The sequence below is a fragment of the Artibeus jamaicensis genome, unplaced genomic scaffold (genome assembly GCF_021234435.1).
Source record: "Artibeus jamaicensis isolate MK-2021 breed Jamaican fruit bat unplaced genomic scaffold, CSHL_Jam_final contig_456, whole genome shotgun sequence".
Lineage (NCBI taxonomy): Eukaryota > Metazoa > Chordata > Mammalia > Chiroptera > Phyllostomidae > Artibeus > Artibeus jamaicensis.
Window position 1 is genome coordinate 1,669,776 of NW_026521839.1, and position 20,077 is coordinate 1,689,852.

Consider the following 20,077-nt stretch of genomic DNA (forward strand, 5'->3'; position numbering starts at 1 on the left):
CTGCTTCCCAGATCTTTAGAGCCTATGATCACAACCTACCATTATAAGGGATTATTACATACACACACACACGCACACACATGCACGCACACACACATTGTAAAACCATCAAAAGCAGAACAGCCAATGTAGGCTTTTCTACTTTGCTTTATAAAGAAGTAACCTTCCTGTTCCCCAGCCCCCTATAATTCCTTTTCTCTGCTGAGCAGTGTCTTGTGCAAAGTTGATGTTCAAAAAACACTTGCTATAAAATTAAATAAATTATATCCAAAGAAAGCCAAAATACTAATTCAAAAGATCATAAGCACCCCTATGTTCATTTCAGTGTTATTTACAATCATTGAGATGTGGAAACAGCCCAAGTGTCCATCAGTACATACGTGGATAAAACAACTATGGAATATTTACATAGTGAAACTCCTTGGCCATAAAAAAAAGAAGAATTTTTTACCATTTGTAAAATGATAAAATTTTACAAATGGTAAAATTTGTATGAATGGACCTGGAGAACATTATGCTAAATAAAATAAGTCAGAGAAAGACAAATACCATATGATTTCAACCATATGTGGAATCTAATGCATAAAATGAACTAACAAGCAAAATAGAGACAGACTCATAGATGCAGGGCAGGCTGACGGGTCTGGGCAGGGGGGACCTTAGGGGATAGAAGAATAAATAAAAAGGAAAAAAGGATTCATGGACATGGACAACAGTGTGGGGATAGTGGAAAAGGAAGAGGAGTATAAGGGGGACAAATGATAACGGAAAAAATATAATTAAGAATAAAAATAATAAATTCAGGGGGAAAAAAACTAGGAATCAAAACTTGCTAGAAACAAAAGCATTATTAGCCAAGGGCAGATATGTGAGAGGACATTCATTAGGAAATATCTAAAACAGTTCAAACCCCCTCCAATAGGATTTATAAATTAAAATTTCCACAAGGAAAAATGGAGAAATAACAGTACATGCACCTCAGGTTGGCTTTAAGAATTAATCACTATTTAATCACTTGTGCCTTCATTGCTGGATGGAAATAGCAATACTAACAAACTTCACAGAACTGAAATAAATGCTAAGACACAAAGAAGGTTAAAATAAAACATTGTATATAAATAAGCTTTTAAAAAGAGCTATTTTCCTCTTATTTAGGAGAATTTTCATCTATATTTTAAGTAATGCATTACAACCATTAAATAAGTGAGGGTTTTGTTTTTCTACCTGATTATGCTATTCAGCACGCAGAGGACATTAATCTCCCATAATTCTAAGGAGGTCAGTGTTTTGGGGACCTGTGGGTGGGAAGTTGCTGGGTTAACAACTTATTTAGTAGCAGGATTTGGCCCACCTGGTTTAGAAGGAAGCTAGAGAAACCACTAATTTCTCCTCAGCATGACACCATACACACAACCTAAATAAAATAAATTGTGCTAAATGGACAGACATCATAAACCAGGTTTACGATTAGAGTTAGTCCCTGCTCCTTCCACACGGCTGTGTTCTCCCACTGAGTTCAACATTCAAATCACCAAACTGGCCTCTGCTCTGGTGTGCATTCCAGTGTCCATGACTACTGCCCAGCCCCCTTATAGGCAGGCAGTAAATAATGAAATCCATGTGATGACACAATTCAGTTTTCACTGCTAGGTTTCATCCACGTAAACTTTTCAGTTTTTCAAAATGTACATGGGTATATGCATGTGTATAAGTGGGCATACTGACAGTTTAAATTGTTTTTTAAATAAGGAAAATAGAAATTAAGAGTTATTTCAGAGTTTGTCCCTTCCTTTCCTTCTTTTGTTTCTACAATGGCAAAACAGAAACAGAAAGGACTATAACTAAGTTTACTTAATCAATTTTGGCTAAATCATTGTTTGCACCTGAAATAAAACCAGTGGTCTTGTTTCTCTTATCAGTAGTTGCTTTGAGATTATAAAGACACCACTTACCTGTTGGTGAGAAGCAGCACAGTCTATTGCCTTGAGAAACAGATAGAAAATTACACTTTAAATATATAGCTTGAGCATCTTGAGTAGCTCACTTTTATGTCAGAGGTTTTCTTGATTACAGTATCTCTCCTGGAAGATAAAAAACCTCTTGTAACCTTTGCTGAATATCACATTATAAGAAAATTTTGATTTTACTCCTCTTCCAGGGGAAAATCCTCATTGATTTACAAAGAAAGAATGGGCATCCCACACGATTGATCAGAAATTTATGCACAGGCAGGGCCAAAGAGTAGAAGGGTCTTCTGGTCTACAAAGAATTTTTGCTTTACATAAAAAGTCATATTATTTGGCTTATCTCCTTTGGTATACATGTTACTAGAAATGATGTTTCCTGTTCTAATAACATCATTTTAATAATGTGACAGTCTAAAAATTATACATACACTATCATTACCATAATAAGTGACAGTCTAAAAACTATACATACATTAATTCACTTAGTCCTCACAAACCTCCACAAGATGAGATTAGTCTTATGTTAAAGATGAACAAAATTAGTCTAAGATGTGTTTTTTTTAAAGATGATTCAGTGAATCTCCTGCTAGCTAAGGAGTATCAGAATCATGATTCAAATCTGGACTGTCTGACTCCATAGTCCACACATCTTAAATATCATGGTCAGGGAAGACCATATTGAGAAGCTGACATTTGAACAAAGACCTAAATGTGAAAAAATGAGGCATGGCACTCTCTGAGAAAATGGCAGTCCAGGCAGAGGGAGCAAGTACAAAGCCACTGAGAGAACAGCACACTTAAGTGAGAGACAGAGTGGGTGGCATGACTTCCAGCATTTTTGCCTAGAAGTGAAGATTTGAGTGATCCAGGTTTGGTGGCATAATCAGGAGTTCAGTTTGAACAGACATTTGGGGTTCAGTAGGTCTGATTGAAAAAATCTATTAGATATTTAAGAGGAGCTGTCAAGTAGGCAGTTAGAATCCCAGACCGGGGCCACCAGCTTTATGGATGCACTTACAGCCATGAGGCTGGTAAAGAGCACTAACAAAAACTATCAAGTACAGGAAGATGGGAAAGTGGGCCAAGAAAAAAAATGCTCCAACATTTAGAAACAGAAGATGAGGAGTCACCTGGAAAAGAAACTGAGATGGAGCAGTGCGTGAGGTGGGAGGAAGACCAGGTGATTGTGGAGTCCTGGATGCCAGGTGAAAAAAGCATCCAGAGAAGGAGGTCATCAGATTTGTCAAATGTCACTGGTAAGGCAAGGAGAGGACTGGAAATTGAGCAATGAATATAGAGATGTGGATTATTCCATCAGTGACCCTGATGAGAGAATTTTCATTATAAAGATCAAGCAAAAATCTAATTAACGCAGACTTAGAAATGATCAAGAATTTTCCCCAAACCATACAACAAAGATCTGTCAAAAACCAAGCCCTTATCCTTATTGATTGCATGAAATGGTGTGTCATACTCTGGAAATTATTTTTTAAATGATGCATAATTTCTGGACATAATATAGAATTCAGTAAACTAATAATTTAAAATGTGCAAAGAAATATTAAGAAGAAGGATTTAACAGAGAAGAACATCTTGAAAGAATGGAATGGATACAAGAATGTGATTGGGTCAAAGGCTTATGCTTGGAAGTGCCAATCACTCAATCCAACCTGACTTAGGAAAAATTGGGGGAGATTTGTTGGCCCACATAACTGAGAAAGTTCAGGCACAGCTGAGTGAAGGTGCTCCTTGCCATTGTCTGAACTCAGTGATACCTCATCTCTGCTCCTCTTTGTGTTGGCTTCACTTTCAGGCAAGCTCCCCAGTCATGCTGGCCACCAATGGCTGGCTCCAGGCTTACCTTTCACTGTCTAGCAATCCTTGTGGGAGGGGCTTTTCTTCCTCAGCATACCTGTGAGCTCTATGTATTGGCTCTGATCAGCAAGACTATTGTGCTATATATAGCTAAATAACAATTTGCTGTGATCCTTGAAGCATGGATTAGATTTAAATCTTATCCCCACCTTTTGGAGGTGGCATAGTGAAGTCAGCTCTTTCCAAACCACAGGTCTTAGTGATTATGTACAGTTACCCATTAAAAAGTAAGGTTCTAATCCTATAAAAAAATAGGAGAATGAATATTTGGTGCATGAAAAAGATGTCCATTAGCAAAGAGAAGGAAAGATATTTGAAAGAAAAAGGAATGGAGACAAGTAATTGTGCAGCCTTGACTATTTACTTCACCTGGACTTATTTACATTCCCTCATTCGACCCATAACAACCCAAAGAGGTAAGTGCTAATGTTGGGGAAAGCTTTGAAATGAGAGAGATCTCAAATATTTGCTTAGGACAAAACTTGCCACTAGTACAAAATTATAAACTAATGTTTTAAACCTTAGGATATTTGTATTCATAGCCATACAGTGAAAAAAATAATATGTATGGCTCATCTGTTTAGCATTATAATCAATAGCCATGGAAACAAATCAATATATACAAATAAGTATTACTGAAAATTGTAGTCTTACAGTCTGGCACAAGTCTCAAGGTTCTCTGGTTCAATTTCCCCATCAAGTGAAGCTCTTAGCTTCTCAGGATGAGCAAAGAGGAGTTGGTGGGTGTGAGAAGGGGTGGATGGGCCCCAGTGTGAGGTGGAGTAGGGGAGTAACTACCTCTTACAAGGTTTTTCAAACAGTCCTCTCAATTCAGGCTCACCTCTTTCCAGTTCCTTAAGAATTACACAATACCTCCAAAGACTGAACCTCTCTGAGGTTCTGAGGCAAACAGTGGCCTGTTGCAAACTGGCTCTTCACATCAGTACTAGATTTCAGCTTCATTTTTTTCCTTTGTATACTGTTGACATCTCTCATCTAGGGTCTTCTCCTCTGTCACTTTCTCTTTTTTTTGTAGACTTTTTTCCCCCACTGGTGTTTTGAGAGTCACAAACATAAAACACACATGTTCATTGAAGCTACCTCATCGACCAGAGGTTCTTTCATCTGTTTCTCCATCATCATTTACAAGTGTAATGACTGATGTTAAGCATGCTATTATAATTCCTCTGGGTAGCCTAAAGCCCCACCTTGTGATTTTAATAAATCTTTCATTCCCAAGAGGTATATATACCAACCTCTAAACCCTACCCACATTCATATATTTGAACATATTTTTTTTTGCCTAAGCCCTACCCTCATATTTATTTGATCACCCTATTTTTAGATTGGTCCCCAAACTGAGGTATCACTAGATTTCAAACAGAATTTGCCTTCTAATCATGCTGTAGTTAAGTTGTCAGAAAACAAATGGCAACATTAGATTAGTGTTTTGAACTGTGGTCACCTATGTTTCCACGCACCTAGATAACAACTGATCCAAAAGGAAGTTTTCATTCTAACTGGAGTTTTCTAACCTACTGTGGCAGAGGTACACCCACAATTGCCACATCTAAATTTGTAAAGCACAAATTTAGATGTAATATAAACTCATGAAGCCTGGTGGAGATTGTGAGTCTCTCCATGAGGCTTTGCTATCCCAGAAAGCATACATGTCTGGGAGAAAAGGACGCTGAAAATGCTGCTTGAAGCAGTCCATTTCTTTTAGCTGTCAGTGACTTTTGGTTGTTGGTTTCTTTGTTTTATAGCTTTCTTTGGCTCTATAAAGTATCTTGACATACTGCCTGAGACCTCTGGCTTGTTCTTCATTCCATTTTTTTTTAAGTAAGTGAGATGCCACTGTAAAAGGCATTGAGGCATCACCATTAAATTACTTCCACTGCATGTGCAGACAGCCATGTAGAGCTCACTCCCACCTCTTCAGCACACTTTATTTTAGCTTCGGGGAGCAGAGGTGATCACAGTGATAGGACAGACTTGATGCTTAGCTATGGGAACATCATTCCTTATTAGGTCTAATTGTTACTCCATATTTAATAGGGTGACAGTTTTTTTCTGGGAATTTGGGTATTCTATTTAAATGAAGAATATGTTAAAACTTGGAATGTAGATTAATATTTAGCCCACTGTCTGACGTACACTTATTCAATACCTTTCACTTACTCTACCTCATTGAACACTCATTGCCAGCGCCCACACTGAGGCCTTTGTCCTGTCTGTTCCACTTCCCTAAACACACTTGTTCCAGATCTTAGGATGGATAGTGATTCCTCATCTCTCCAGCTTTGACCTAAATATGACTTTTTCAGAGAAATTGCCTCTGATATTTCACAATACCCACTTTATTTTATTTTTTATACTCATCTGGGCTTGATATTTTCTTGATTTTTAACTTGCTAATACAACAGAGAGAGTAATTGTATTTTTTCTTTATTTCCACTGCCTGGAATATGGTAGGCATACCCACGTCTTCATATTACTTAGAGAAAGGGTCCTTGTCTGGTGTATTCACTGTGGTAGCTCTAACACCTTGTATAGGATGTGGACTTCATATGTGTGCAATTAATTAATGAAAGACTTTCCTCTGTAGATTAATGCCTGATTGGACTTTTAAAAGTAAAATATCTCATTCTAGATATTTTCCCAAGGCATATGAAAACTTACATTTACACACACACACACACACACACACACACACACACACACACAAATAATGTCTTTAGAGGCTTTACTCATAACTGTTGAATACTGGAAAAATCACAAATTCTTGTGAATGAAAAAAGAAACTGGTATATCTATTCAACAGTTCATAATTTAGCAATGAAAAGGACCAAACTACCAAAACACACAAAATGGATAAAATCTTGAATGCATAATGCTAAATGAAAGAAGTTAGACTCAAAAGGCTACGTACTCTATGACTCCACTGATATGATTTTTTGAAAAGGGCAGCACTACAAGACAGGAAACAGACTAGTGGTCACTAGGCCATGGGAATGAGTGGAGGTGGTTACTGTGAAGGGCAGTATAATGAAATTTGGGAGTGATGGAACTGTTTTATATTGTTATTGTAGTAGGGTGGGGGTTACATGATTGTACGTGCTTGTCCAAACTCACAAACTGCAAAGACCATGAATACTATTTTATACAAATTATACCTCAATAAAAAGTAAGAGAGCTGAAATATTATAATCCACTAAACTTCAGAGAACTGCTCAGCTGTTCTACAACTGCCTATTTTCCAGATTGACACTATGAAAACATGTCAGATCATTTTACTCCTCCAGCATTCTCCCAGCTCAGTTCTTATAATGGCCTACAAAGGCTGACCTGAACTGCTAACCCACTGCTTCACTGACAGCATCATCTATAACCTTCTATCACTTCCACTCTACTCCAGCCAGAGTAGCCATCTTACTGACCTTCACACACATCAAGCACCATGAGGTCTCTGCAGTTGCTGTTCTTTGCCAGATCTACCTCACTATTATATCCACATGGCTTGTTCCTTTACTTCCTACGGCTCTCTGCAAATGTCCTCTGACCAGAGAAGTTTCCTTGACCAGCCTATGTGACAAATACCTCTGTCCTTGTATACAGCTTTTCTTTTCTCGACAGGAAATTTTATTTTATTTTTTAAAAATATGCATGCTCTCTTAAGAGTACAAGGATCATAAAGTTTAAGATTGTATCTTATCTCCATATTTTAGAATGGTTCCCAGTTTTAGTAAGCAATAAAATGCATACATGTGTGATGAAATAAATGAACTAATTAATGTATATGTTTTGACAGAGACCAATAAGATGCTCATAAAACCCATTTTCTCATCCTCAGCACACAGCTTATTCTTATTTCCCAACCTACCCTGTATACAGGGGTAATCTGACTAGTTCTCATCAATGGAATGTAGACGGAAGAGATATTTTATTGTTTGGTCTAAGCAGCTATAATCAGTTTGCCTTTCCTTTGATCTCTTCTCTCCCTTTTTCCTCACTCTGCCAAATGGATGACACCTATATGATGTCAGATTCTCAAAGCTGTTTGTTAAGCTGGAAGAAGCACATGGCATGTAAAGTGTTTAGGTCCCTGAAGACTCATCTGTCAGAACCCTGCCCACCCCTCCACCCACAGGGACTCTGTAACATTCATGAGAAATAAACATTTATTGTGTGAGGCTTCCACACTTTTGAGTTATTTGTTACAGCAGCTAGTGTTACTTACTCCAACTAAAACACACAGATTTGGAACCAAAAGATGCTTCTAATCTGAGGTTGGCCACATGTGGCCATAATTTAGGTTACAAAACTATTTTCAGATTTTCTACACTGGGGATAGTAAATGCTTAGCACTCCATAGGAAGAAAGTAATCTGCAAATCAAAAAAGACACATAAAAATGTATTTTTAAAAATAATTTCATAAATGCAAGTTTTAAAGTACAACTTCTCTTACTTTGTTGATTCAGGTTCTTTTCCCCCCAAATACTCCTTCACTGATTTCTTGTTCACTCTCTTGATATTTAACATTTACTCAGTTAGTATATTCTCTGTGCCAAGCACTGTGTCTTGGAAGAGAGTGGAGAAAATAGTAACAAAACAGTTCATCATGATGTGAAAGTGCCTTCAGATAGGGGGAGGTCTACAGAGCTCTAGGAGAGCACAGAATAAGGAACCTGCCCAATACTTGATGTCGCAGAGGAAGTACCATTAAATGGATGCATCAATGCGTACATTTAGAAAGCTAACTGGATGGTGATATTTGAAATAAAGTGTTCTTTAGAGTGCTTGGAACTATCAAGGAACTTAAAGAAGTTACAGTGAATAGAGGGTAACATGCTTGTAGGAGTGGCAAGAGTATGAGTTGAGTGTGAAAACAAGACCAAATTCTGAAGAGTCCTAAAAGTGATGGAGTATGTTTGGTCTTTATTTAAAAGAAAGAGGAGACTACTAAAGGGTTTAAAATAAAATAATATGATTACATTTGTTTTTAGAAAGAGTAATTCAGTTGAATTATAGAAAACAGAAAATTGCCCTGGCTGGTGTAGCTCAGTGGATTGAGCACAGGCTGTGAACCAAGGAGTCGCCAGTTCGATTCCCAATCAGGACACATGACTGGGTTGCAGGCCAGGTCCCTGGTACAGAGCACACAAGAGGCAACCACACACTGATGATCCTCTCCCTCTGATTCTCCTCTTCATCTCTAAGAATGAATAAATAAAATCATAAAAAAAAAGAAAACAGAAAATGGACAAGGTATATAGGAACCCAGGAATGGCATTATACTGTAGGCTGTGGCTGCAATTCTCAAGGTAAAAAAAGATGAAAATTTCAACTAAATAGATTGTTGTGGGGATGGAGGAAAGTCAAAATATTAGGAAATTTTTTTTAAATGATATTTCAGGCTATCACTATTATAATTAGTTAGGTAGCTGAAAAAAGAGGAAGAAGCAAATTGTTAAATTTCCTAGTTCATTCAAATTCTGCAACTATAGGAATTCTTCAAAGTCTCCTTGGTCGTCACTTTGTCTCTAAATTTCTACCTGTAACCTCAATGACTATTTCTAAGTGAGTCAATCCTACATCACCAATAATCAACTCTATATTCAGCCATAACTACAATCCTCTCTCACTATCTATACATATATCAGATAGATAGATAGGTAGATAAATACAGATAGATAAAATTTGACATTTGTCTTATGATGTTGTCTGGGACATCTAATAAAGTTTAGATGAAAGTAGTTAGTACTAGCACCTTGCTTGTTTTTACCATTAAGCAAAATATTAATTTTTTTTGTGTTGTCAATTGAGGAAGTGTTTTCTATTCTTAATTTTTCAGATATTTTTCATAATAAAGGGTATGGAATTTTATCAAGTACTTTTCCTCAGTTTTTCCCTGAATATGGTCAATAGCATTGACTGAGTTTTGTGTGTTAAACCAACCTTGCATTCTTGGGATAATTTTTATTGGCCATGGTGTAATATCCACTGCACATACTGATGACCTTGATTTACTAATATTTTGTTAACTATTTCTGCATCTATACTTATGAGGGGTATTGATCTTAAGCTTTTTTATTCATCACTATAAACAACTAGAAAAAATGAACATATATGAAATAAGTGTTCTAAAAATCAGGGATTCCTTTAAAAAATCAAAAACACATAAAGTAAGCCCTTAGAGCACCACAGATTTCTGCTTTGAGCACTTGCTTGACACTTGTGTAGAGAAGGGAGTCCTAAGTACAGTGGGGACAGCTTGCTGAATTAAGGACAAAGAAGTAAATTTTTAGAGAGGCTAAGGCTCCAAGGAGAAGGTAGCTACACAAGGAAAGAGTTTGATAATTCTATATAGGAATACTCTCCTCTGTTCTACTGAATACTAAGACATGCAAGTCTCAAGTCCTGCTGAAATTGTTTTTTAGATATACTTTGCATCCTTCTCTGTTTAATGAAATCTCTGGCAGAATGGTGGTTCAGCCATGAGTTGTGGCTACTTGACCCAACTGATGAGTTGAAAATTATAAAATTTACTCAATTTGTTGATTGTTTTCCTATGTTTAGCAGTTTGTTTTCCCACTGAATTGATGGTTTCCTGTGTTGTGGAAGAAACAGAAGAAATATCTTGCTTTAGCAAATGAATAGATGAATTGATTAGGCATGGTAGGATTCTTCTCTGTTTTTAATTTCAGTGACGACTGCTGGTGGAAGGCAAAAAATACATAGCCTTCATCTCAGCTGTGGTCACATGTTGCAGTTAAGGAAATGCACTCGTAGTCAACCTGGGTGAAAATGATTGATCAAAGTGTCAAATGATTTACTTCCAGTGTAAACTATAATTCCATGCCCAAAATATGATGACTTATTTAATAAAAAGAGGATATCATTAAAGCCCAGACATGTATCATTTACTCATTATGCTCTCTTTAGGTGCCACTTGGTTAGAGAGCTAGGAGAGTTAGGAGGTGGAACAGAGTTAAATGAACTAGTCCATGTGGGAATTGACCCCTTGTTTTTGGTATGATTTATATTGTACTGTAATCAGCAGATAAACATGAGCACCAAATAAAGCTTATTTAAAATAAAAAAAAACAAAAAACAAATGGTGATCTAATGGAATATGAATGGTGTAATTATTCTCCAATAGGTAAACACAATCAGTGGCTTCTCCACACTCATCCTTATTATAAATAGTGCTTCCAATTAAAGTTATGTAAATGCTGTGCAAAGGCTTGTGTAAAGATGCAATATAAAGCAATGTAATATAATTTTTATACTCAGTGTAATACATACAAGCCAGGAAAAGAAGGGGTTTGTGGCAGAGCAGTAGAGATGCAGAGGGTAAATCACCTTGAACATTATATAATCAAATTAGGTCAATAGAAGAGTTATAATCTGGAGGCAAGTCATACTAATCATCATTATTGTCCATCAATACTTTATATTAAGCAACAATAAACCATGACCCCAAATCACTAGTTAATTTGGTTTGGAATCAATCCCAAGATGCGAAATGTCCTTGATTGTAGAAAAATAACAATTATATAGGAATGACCACAGTGTGCTCCTCATATCGGCATTGTGTTTGATATTCTTTTCAAAAGGCATTTGATGTCTAGTATACCACTTTAGCTTCATATTCACAGTATAATATTTAATACTGTTTAAAAGCTTAGGCTCTCAGGCCAGAATACTTTGACTTCCATTGCTCTCTAAGCCTCAATTCTCTCAGCTGTAAAGTGCGGGCTCATCAAAGGCCCTACTTCTTAGGAATGTGGACATTTAAACAACTAGATAAAGTTCTTGGATATGGCTGATGATGTAATCGAGGTGCAAAACATAACAGTCAGCTTTTAAAGTCTGCATTTAGACCACCATGCATACTGCCTTCCCCATTTCAGGGATTTGTGACAACTTAGAAAATTCATACATGTTGGGATGTGGGGCACTTAGCTCACTGGTTGGTGTGCAGCATTCAGTGACCAGTAGCTAAAAGGAGGAGGTAGAGGAGTTAGAAGAAAAGGAGGCAGAAGAGATTGGCCAGTATAACTAGACTATAGCATGGGGTTGCAATTTTTTACTGTAAAGGATCAGAGAGTAAATATTTTAGGCTTGGCACAGTATACATCCTATCTCAACTACTGAAGTTTACCATTGCAGTTAGAGAGCAGTCACACAAAATAAGTAAGTGGGTATGTTCCAATAAAATTTTATTTACAAAATGCTTTGAGCTGGATTTTGCTCTTAGAGCACAGCTTGGTATCTGGGTCAGAGAATGAGGCCTTGAATTCAGTATCTCTCTCTCTCTTTTCCCAGGTATAATTGACAAATATCAATGGAGTCTAAGTTTTCTTTTCACTTTCTCCCAGCTGCCTCCCTTTGGATGACTGCAACAGTGGGAACATTGAGGGAATGAGACCATCGTGACCTCCAGGCTGTTTGCAGAAGTGCTGGTCTAAGATTATACAGTGTGTTATCTGAGGATGATTTAGCAACTGTCAACCAGGAAAAAATTTAAATAATTAAATGCTAATTCCAGGCATGGTGGACATGGTGAAAACCACGCCTGTGACTCCGCATTCTCTGCTCAAGTCAGCATTATGACTTTGTTCAATGGGCAGATACATATTTGTATCTGAAACCCTTCACACTTTCCAGTCACTGAGTGCCAGGTGATATTTGAAGATATGGAAAACAGATGTCCTTGTTCACCTGTGGAAGTTCTGGCACATGCCTGCTGTGCCTACTTAATTATTATTATCATCCTCTTTCAATGTTCTAAAAATGTCTCAGTTCAGATGAAAAAGTACATGGTCATCCTATTAATAGGAGATAGACCCCAAATTCTATGGATTTCCACTTCCTTTGGAAGCCACCCCCAAAGGGATAGAAAGCAATTCTCATATAATATTCCCTCTATTTTAGCAAACACTCACTGAGTACCTAATATATGCCATGAACTGTGAAAGATACTGAAGATAAAACATTCACTCAGAAATTTTCATTTTACTTGGAGACAGGTTGTCTGTGAAGGTTTATATGAATACATTCTCTGACTGAAATTTTCTAATTCCACAGGCATAGGCTGCCTTCTTAGAAATTCCCTCCACTCTTGTGTGTTCTACATGAGCCAAAGGTGCATGAGAGCAGAGAGAGGTACACAGCTTCTCCTCCATCACTGGCATCTAGTAATCCTTGCTGTGTACTGAGTGAGTCCTAAGTAAATAATCAGTATCAGTCAAAGGTTTCCCCATTAAGCAATAATTTTTTGTTCCCACTTTGCATTGAGAAAGGGAAGTGAGTTATTATAAAGAATTTAAGATGCCTGTATGAGTGGCTGCTGGTACTTATCTTCATACTTTATACTTATTATTTATTTAGAGCTTACTATATGCCTGGCCCTAAATTAAAATTTTATGTATTGTATAGCACTTAATTCTCACAATCACCCTATGAGGTAGGAGCTATTGTTTTCTCCATTTTGTAGATAATAAAGCTCTAAGAATTAAGGAAACTGACATAAGGCAACATAGCTAGTAAGCATTAAAAACAGTACTCCATCCCACACTTGATTCCCATGAAGACTGAATTATTTGGAAAGCTGTGAGGAAAAGCACAGCTCAGATGTACACACTCAATGACAGCCTTGACCAAGGTGCTTCATTTAATACTACTAGTATCGCTACTACAAACATTGCAGGGGCCATGTTTATATCACAACATTATTTGTTGTTTATCTGAAATTCAAATGTAACTGACTATGCTGTACTTTTATTTGCCAAACCTGGCAACATCATCAGTTACTCCGGCTGCGGAGATTTGTACTTAAAAGAGCACAAATTCCTAATGCAGTTCTCACCTGAGTTCTACATGCCATTCCTAAGTTCATGATCCTGAGTATATGTGAACATAGATAATATTCATAGTGCAGTTATGAAGTACAGGAAGGCATTCATTTTTTAGCTTTCACCCCAGCTCTCATGGTGTGCATTGTCTGATACCAGGCAGAAGCCATAGGAACCCAAATGCCCCTAAGCCACCCACATTATATTGAGCCTGTTCCACCACTGCACAAATTAATCTGCAGAGTAAGTCATTGAGCTCTCCTTTCATGGTGATGAGAGGCAGAGTAGAGTTCAGATGTTCAAGTGAACTTCTATTATAAATCACAGTGGTGACCAAAAGCAGGCAGGATGGGATCCAGCTGGGAGCCTGGTAGGTATGTTGGCTACTGTAAAACCTACAAAGAAAGCTGAAGACCAATTTTTCACTTGAAGGTCCTGCCATCTCCTTGCAGAGAAATTGCTGACACCTTGAAATGATGGATACAATTATGTACAAACCTACTGACACAGAGAATGGATATTAAGTTTTGGGCCCCTAGGTTGCTAACACTAACTTCCTAAATGTACCCCAGAATGTACTTCCTAAATTTTCTTTGTAGAGTCACCCATTCCCATTTTATACCACATTTGTTTAAATCAATGGTTGTAAAACTTTCTACACCATGAAGCTAAATGATTTGCCGATAAAAGACACAGACCTGATTCTAGTGAAATGAGAGACATCTATTACTAGAGAGAAAGGCATCTTTCCTGCCCTACAGAAGCAATCCTAAGAAACCTTCCTTCTTCCTGTGAATGTGTGGATGTGTGGTTTCATTTTATTGCTATGAGGAGAGAAAGCTGCTGGAAACTCATCAGAGAGCAGAGAGCAGAGAAGAGGGACTTACAAAATAGCCAGGTTTGGGGTGGTATAATTTGAACTTCTGGATCAAGCTTCAGCCAAAGCCTCTAGATTCTTTTGTCTATATGAGTCAACACATTCTTTGTTGCTTAAGCCAAATTAGGGTGGGTTATATGTTGCTACCTGCAATGCAAAGGTTTCTAAAAGATCTATTCACTTGCTTTTTAATTTGCAACCTCCCCAGGAAAAAAATTCATGAGGCGTATTAAAACATAAAGAATAAGGACTTCCGCCAAGATGGAAGTGTACGTGGAAACACTTTGCATCCTCGCACAACCAAACCTAAAAATAATAAAGTTTTAACAACAATAAACACAACCAAACCACACAGAAAATCGACAATACGGAGTCTGAAAATAATGAACTGCTCAGCTAAACTGGTGAGAGGGGCAAAGCCAGCAGCGGAGTGGGTTGGGCAGGGAAGATCCCCTACCCGGGTGGTGTGCAGGCAGCTGAGGGCACGGATCCCAGGTGCCGGCTAGCTACGGGCGGGCACAGGGAAGAGGTGGCCTGGCTGTCTGTGGTCGGTTGAGCATTTGTGCACAGATAAACCAGTGAAGAGGTGAGCATTGGGACCGCGCAGCACAGGGCAGCAGTCTTGCACATTTGCGCTCAGATAAACAGGCAGGGGGTGAGTGGTGAGGCAGACTGGGTGAGTGGAGAGGACCGCCATTGCTCCCTCTCTGACCCCACCCCCACATACAGCATCACAAACCAGCCACGGGGTGGCCCCGCCCTGGCGAACATCTAAGGCACCTTTCCTCATACGCAACAGGCACAAACAGATCAAAACATGGCTCAAGAACAACTCAGAGCCCTGGAGTCAATAAATCTAAGCGATTAAGAAATAGCCAAACTATCAGATGCACAGTTCAAAACACTGGTGATCAGGATGCTCACAGAACTGGTTGATTTTAGTCACAAATTAGAGGAACATATGAAGGCTAAACTAATTGAAATGAATGGTAATGCACAGGGAACCAATAGTGATGGAAAGAAAACTGGGACTCAAATCAAAGGAGTGGGCCAGAAGGAGAATAAAAATAGAAGGAGAAAAGAATGAAGAAACAAGAATTCCAAAAAATGAGGAGAGACTTAGGAACCTCCAGGACATCTTTAAATGCTCCAACATTCGAATTATAGGGGTACCAGAAGGGGGAAAGGAACAGCCATGAGTGGAAAACTTATTTGAACAAATAATAAAGGAGAACTTCCCCATTCTGGCAAAGGAAATAGACTTCCAGGAAATCCAGGAAGCTGAGAGAGTCCCAAAGAAGTTGGACCCAAGAAGGAACACACCAAGGCACATCATAATTACATTAGCCAAGATTAAAATGAAGGAGAGAATTCTAGAAGCAGCAAGAGATAAGGGGACAGTCACCTACAAAGGAGTCCCCATCAGACTGTCAGCGGATTTCTCAAAAGAGACCTTACAGGCAAGAAGGGGCTGGAAAGAAGTATTCCAAGTCATGAAAACCAAAGAGCTACAACCAAGGTTGCTCTATCCAGCAAAGTTTTCATTTAGAATGGAAGGACAGATAAAGTGCTTCTCAGGTAAGATCAAATTCAAGGAGTTCATCATCACCAAGTCCTTATTATATAAAATGTTAAGGGGACTTACCTAAGAAAAAGAAGATAAAAAAGATGAACAGTGAAAGGACAGCAAACTCACAGTCATCAACAACCACACCTAAAACAAAAGCAAATTAAGAGGACAGCTAGACAAGGAGTGAACCATAGAAATGAAGATCATGTGGAGGGTTAGCAACAGGGGAGTGGGAGATGGAGAAGGGGGGAGAAGGTACAGAAAATAAGTAGCATACACAGTAGATAGTAAATAGATGGGGGGAGGGTAAGAATAGTAGGGGAAATATAGAATCTAAAGAACTTGAGACACATGTTCATGAACTAAAGGGGGGGAATGGTGGGAGAGGGGTGTGCAGGGTGGAGGGGAACAGAGGGGGGAATAGAACAAATGTAATGGCATAATCAATAAAATAAAAATATATATGAAAAATACATACATAAAGAATACAAAAGTGAACTATATAGATTAAAACTGTGTGATAAAGTATAGGTACGTCTGTCAGGGAAAACATTTTGATGTGTAACAGAACCAGCAATGAGGCTCAGATAAAAATGCTTTCTGTGGAGTCACTCTTGCTGTTCATAGCCCAGAGACTGTGATAGGCTTCCTAGCATGTGATTCCAAGGAAACAGCTCGTTCAGGTACTCAACTTATAGTGACCTCCAACTAAATTTCAAGGAATTGCTCAGAAGAACCACAAATTATAAAAATCTAAAAGTGAAAGCTAATAGGAGAATGATCACTTTAGGGTGGAGCAGTTAAGCATCCTACAAGAGGTCAGACTTAAGCTGAGCCAGGAGAGATGGGGTAAAATGTGTGGGGAGGAGAACCAACATTCCAGAAAGTGGGAGCAGCATGAGCAAGCTTGTACTTGAAGTGAACTTGTGTAGACAGATGTGAGGAGCTGGGCATGGGTAAAGTTGAGAGAAATTATATCAAGAAGGAATCAATAATTATTTTAAAACAGAGTCAACATGTGGAGCAGTGTGGCAAACAAACAAACAAACAAACAACCTTCTAAGAGTGTATAGAGTGGAAGTTCTCAAGCTTATTAAGTACTTACATTTCCTAAATTGTAAATATAGCCATGGCAGTAATTATGCTTTGATGAAAAGTGGAAACAGTCTACAAATAAATCTTGACAAAAAAATAAAACCGAGAATAAACAAACTCCCTTGCAAAAAAAAATAAACAACATATTGAGCTTCATTCTCCTGTTGTGTAAATTAGTCCTTAGGAGTGATTTAGGTAACTTGTATTCCCTAACCCAGCAATGTAAATCTTGAATAAAATAATTCTCATTAACACCCTGTCAAGATTATATAGCAGATGTTTTAATATTGTTTTTTTAATCTGGTAGGATGGAGAGTGAAAAAAATAACATTCCATACCTATATAATAAACTCTTAGGGTCATCATTCTCATGGGAGGGAGTGCTCTATGAACTAGCCCTGTCATAGTGTCAAATCAAAACACTCAGAAATCATGAACTATCAGTAGACCATTTGTAAAAAAGCACCTGCTGAATAGTTGTGGATTTCAATTATATCTCGACATAATTACCATACTAGCTCTGAGATCTTGAATAAGTGAATTAATCTCTCTGAGCCTTGCATCTCTCATTTGCACAATGGGTACAATAATAATTACCTATTAAGGTTTATGAGGATGAAGTGTGAAAACACATAGTAAGTGCCCAGTAGGAGTAACTATCATTTGAGTGATTACTATGGGCCAAAGTCCAAAGATTGTTACATGAATTAGTTACTTTAATTCTCATTAAAACTTAACAGGGGGCTTCCCCTCTTTATGGTTGAATAAACTCAGACACAGGGAGGTTTACCAACTTACCCAATATATCATTAAGTAAAATAATGAATATAATATATAGTACTGCCCAATTTAGGAGAGCACTTTATTACCACCAGAATGCCAAATTAATAAAACTTATTTTACTACTATTTCCAAGGAACCAGAAAAATGTACTTTAAAATGAAATTATTCCTCCTCAGAGAAGCTCTTTGAGATAACTGAAGTCACATATTATTGTCTTTATTTTATAGACATGTATAAGAAATTACAATGAAATGTAACATATGAAATCAATGGTTTACTATGGGAGAAATTAGCTTTATTTAATTACCATCTGTTTCAATGGTTCTCAAACTTTGGTATTTCTAAGACTCACTTAGGGAACTTGTTAAAAATACAGACTGCTGGGTCTGATCATCAGGGATTCTGCACTGGGGAGAGTTCCAGATCTATTTTAACAGGCATTATTGGAAACTTGATTATAAGTTGTCCACTAGCTTCATTTTATGAAAAACTGATTTGGAGTTCAGTTACCCCTTGAGGTCAGGGGCTACACATGCATGGAATGACAAAAGGACTGACACAAAAGGACTGACAGAGAATAATAAAGAGAAAGAAAGAAAAGAGAAAGAGGCAGAGTGTCTGTCTCCTTAATGCTTGCCTCCACACAACAGCATGACATTTTCTAGTGGGCATTCAGCATTCCTTCACTATCAGTTTGCGGTTCTAGGTGGCACCCGGCCTACCTCCCAAAGTGATCACGTGATTTAAGTAAGCCCCAGCCAATCAGCACACAAGATTACTCCTGCATGCCATGATTGGTTCAAGCTGGCCAAAGCAGGTCCAAACAGAGAAAAACAGAGACTATGAGAGCTACCAGAAGAGAAACACCTGTCTCCTTCTGCAGTGAGAGTCTTAAGAGTATTGAGGTATTACAGGCATCTTGCTGCATCTTGGAGGCTGAGAAGAAAATGAATGTGGCAAAATTCACCCTGAAGTTATTATTTTGAGTTCTGAAGCCAGCCATGCCTGAAGCCAATCTACCTCAGGACTTCTCAGTCTTGTGAGCTAGTAAATTACATTTTTGACTTGAGACAGTTCCACTTGCAACCCACAGAGACAGATGATTTTCATCAAAACTTAGGGGCAGGACAGACAAAAATTCACTGGGTGGCAGGTTTTAAAGAGAGGACCCCTAAAATTGCTTTTAAACAGTCTTCCTATGTCTTACAGTGTGCTAATAGTAATTTCAGGAAAAATATTTAATAAGTTACTGAACATAATAACTTACTGAACACTTATATGCTGCTAGATGTTATGCTAAGCATGATACCCTTTAATCCTAAAACCCACCTTCTGTTGGTACTTAAGAGAAAAATGAGGCTTAGAAACATTAAGAAACTTGCTTAAGATCATGCAGCTTGTAAATGGCAGAGTCAAAATTCAATCCCTAGCTGCCTGAGCCCAAGGACTGATACCTTACCCACTGTCATACATCATATCTAAAATATTTGCCTGTACTGAACTACTGTAATTAGGCTTGCTCAGAAAACAAATTACTTTGGGGAATTCACTTTTCCTGGACTTAAACTTCAACTTAACTCCTTTATTGGGGGCAAGTGGATTTATAGTGCATTGAGCCACCTTTCAATCACTCGTGGATGGCAGGCAGGTCACTATTCATCTGTTTCCTCCTGTTTTCTAGTGGTTTAACATGTTTCATGAGGAACCTGGGGTTTCTTTTGGATCGTGTTGCCTGCAGAGTAGAGGGGATGCAAGGGAGTGGTTGTGGGGAAAGGGATACAGAATTCACAGGTTTCAAATGGCACCACTCCTTCAGTTTCTATCTGCTGATTAAATGGTTGCTGTTCTTCCTCCTTTTGTTCAATTCACTGATTTGAACAAAATCAAGTATTTTGTATTTGGCTGAATCAAGTCAGCCAAATACACACATGGATGTAAGTTGAATGTAAGGTTCCATTCAACTAGACAGCAAACTTGCAAAGCCTACAGATTTGGTGACTGGGCAGGCTGACTGATAGAGAGGGACATTGCTGGCTGATGGTCTGGACG

The 20,077-nt window shown here is 38.0% G+C and overlaps 1 pseudogene; it reads left to right on the plus strand.

Annotated features, from left to right (window-relative positions):
• The window catches only part of LOC119055803 (mitochondrial inner membrane protease subunit 1-like), a 63,945-nt pseudogene that overhangs the window by 13,280 nt on the left and 30,588 nt on the right, over positions 1-20,077 (plus strand).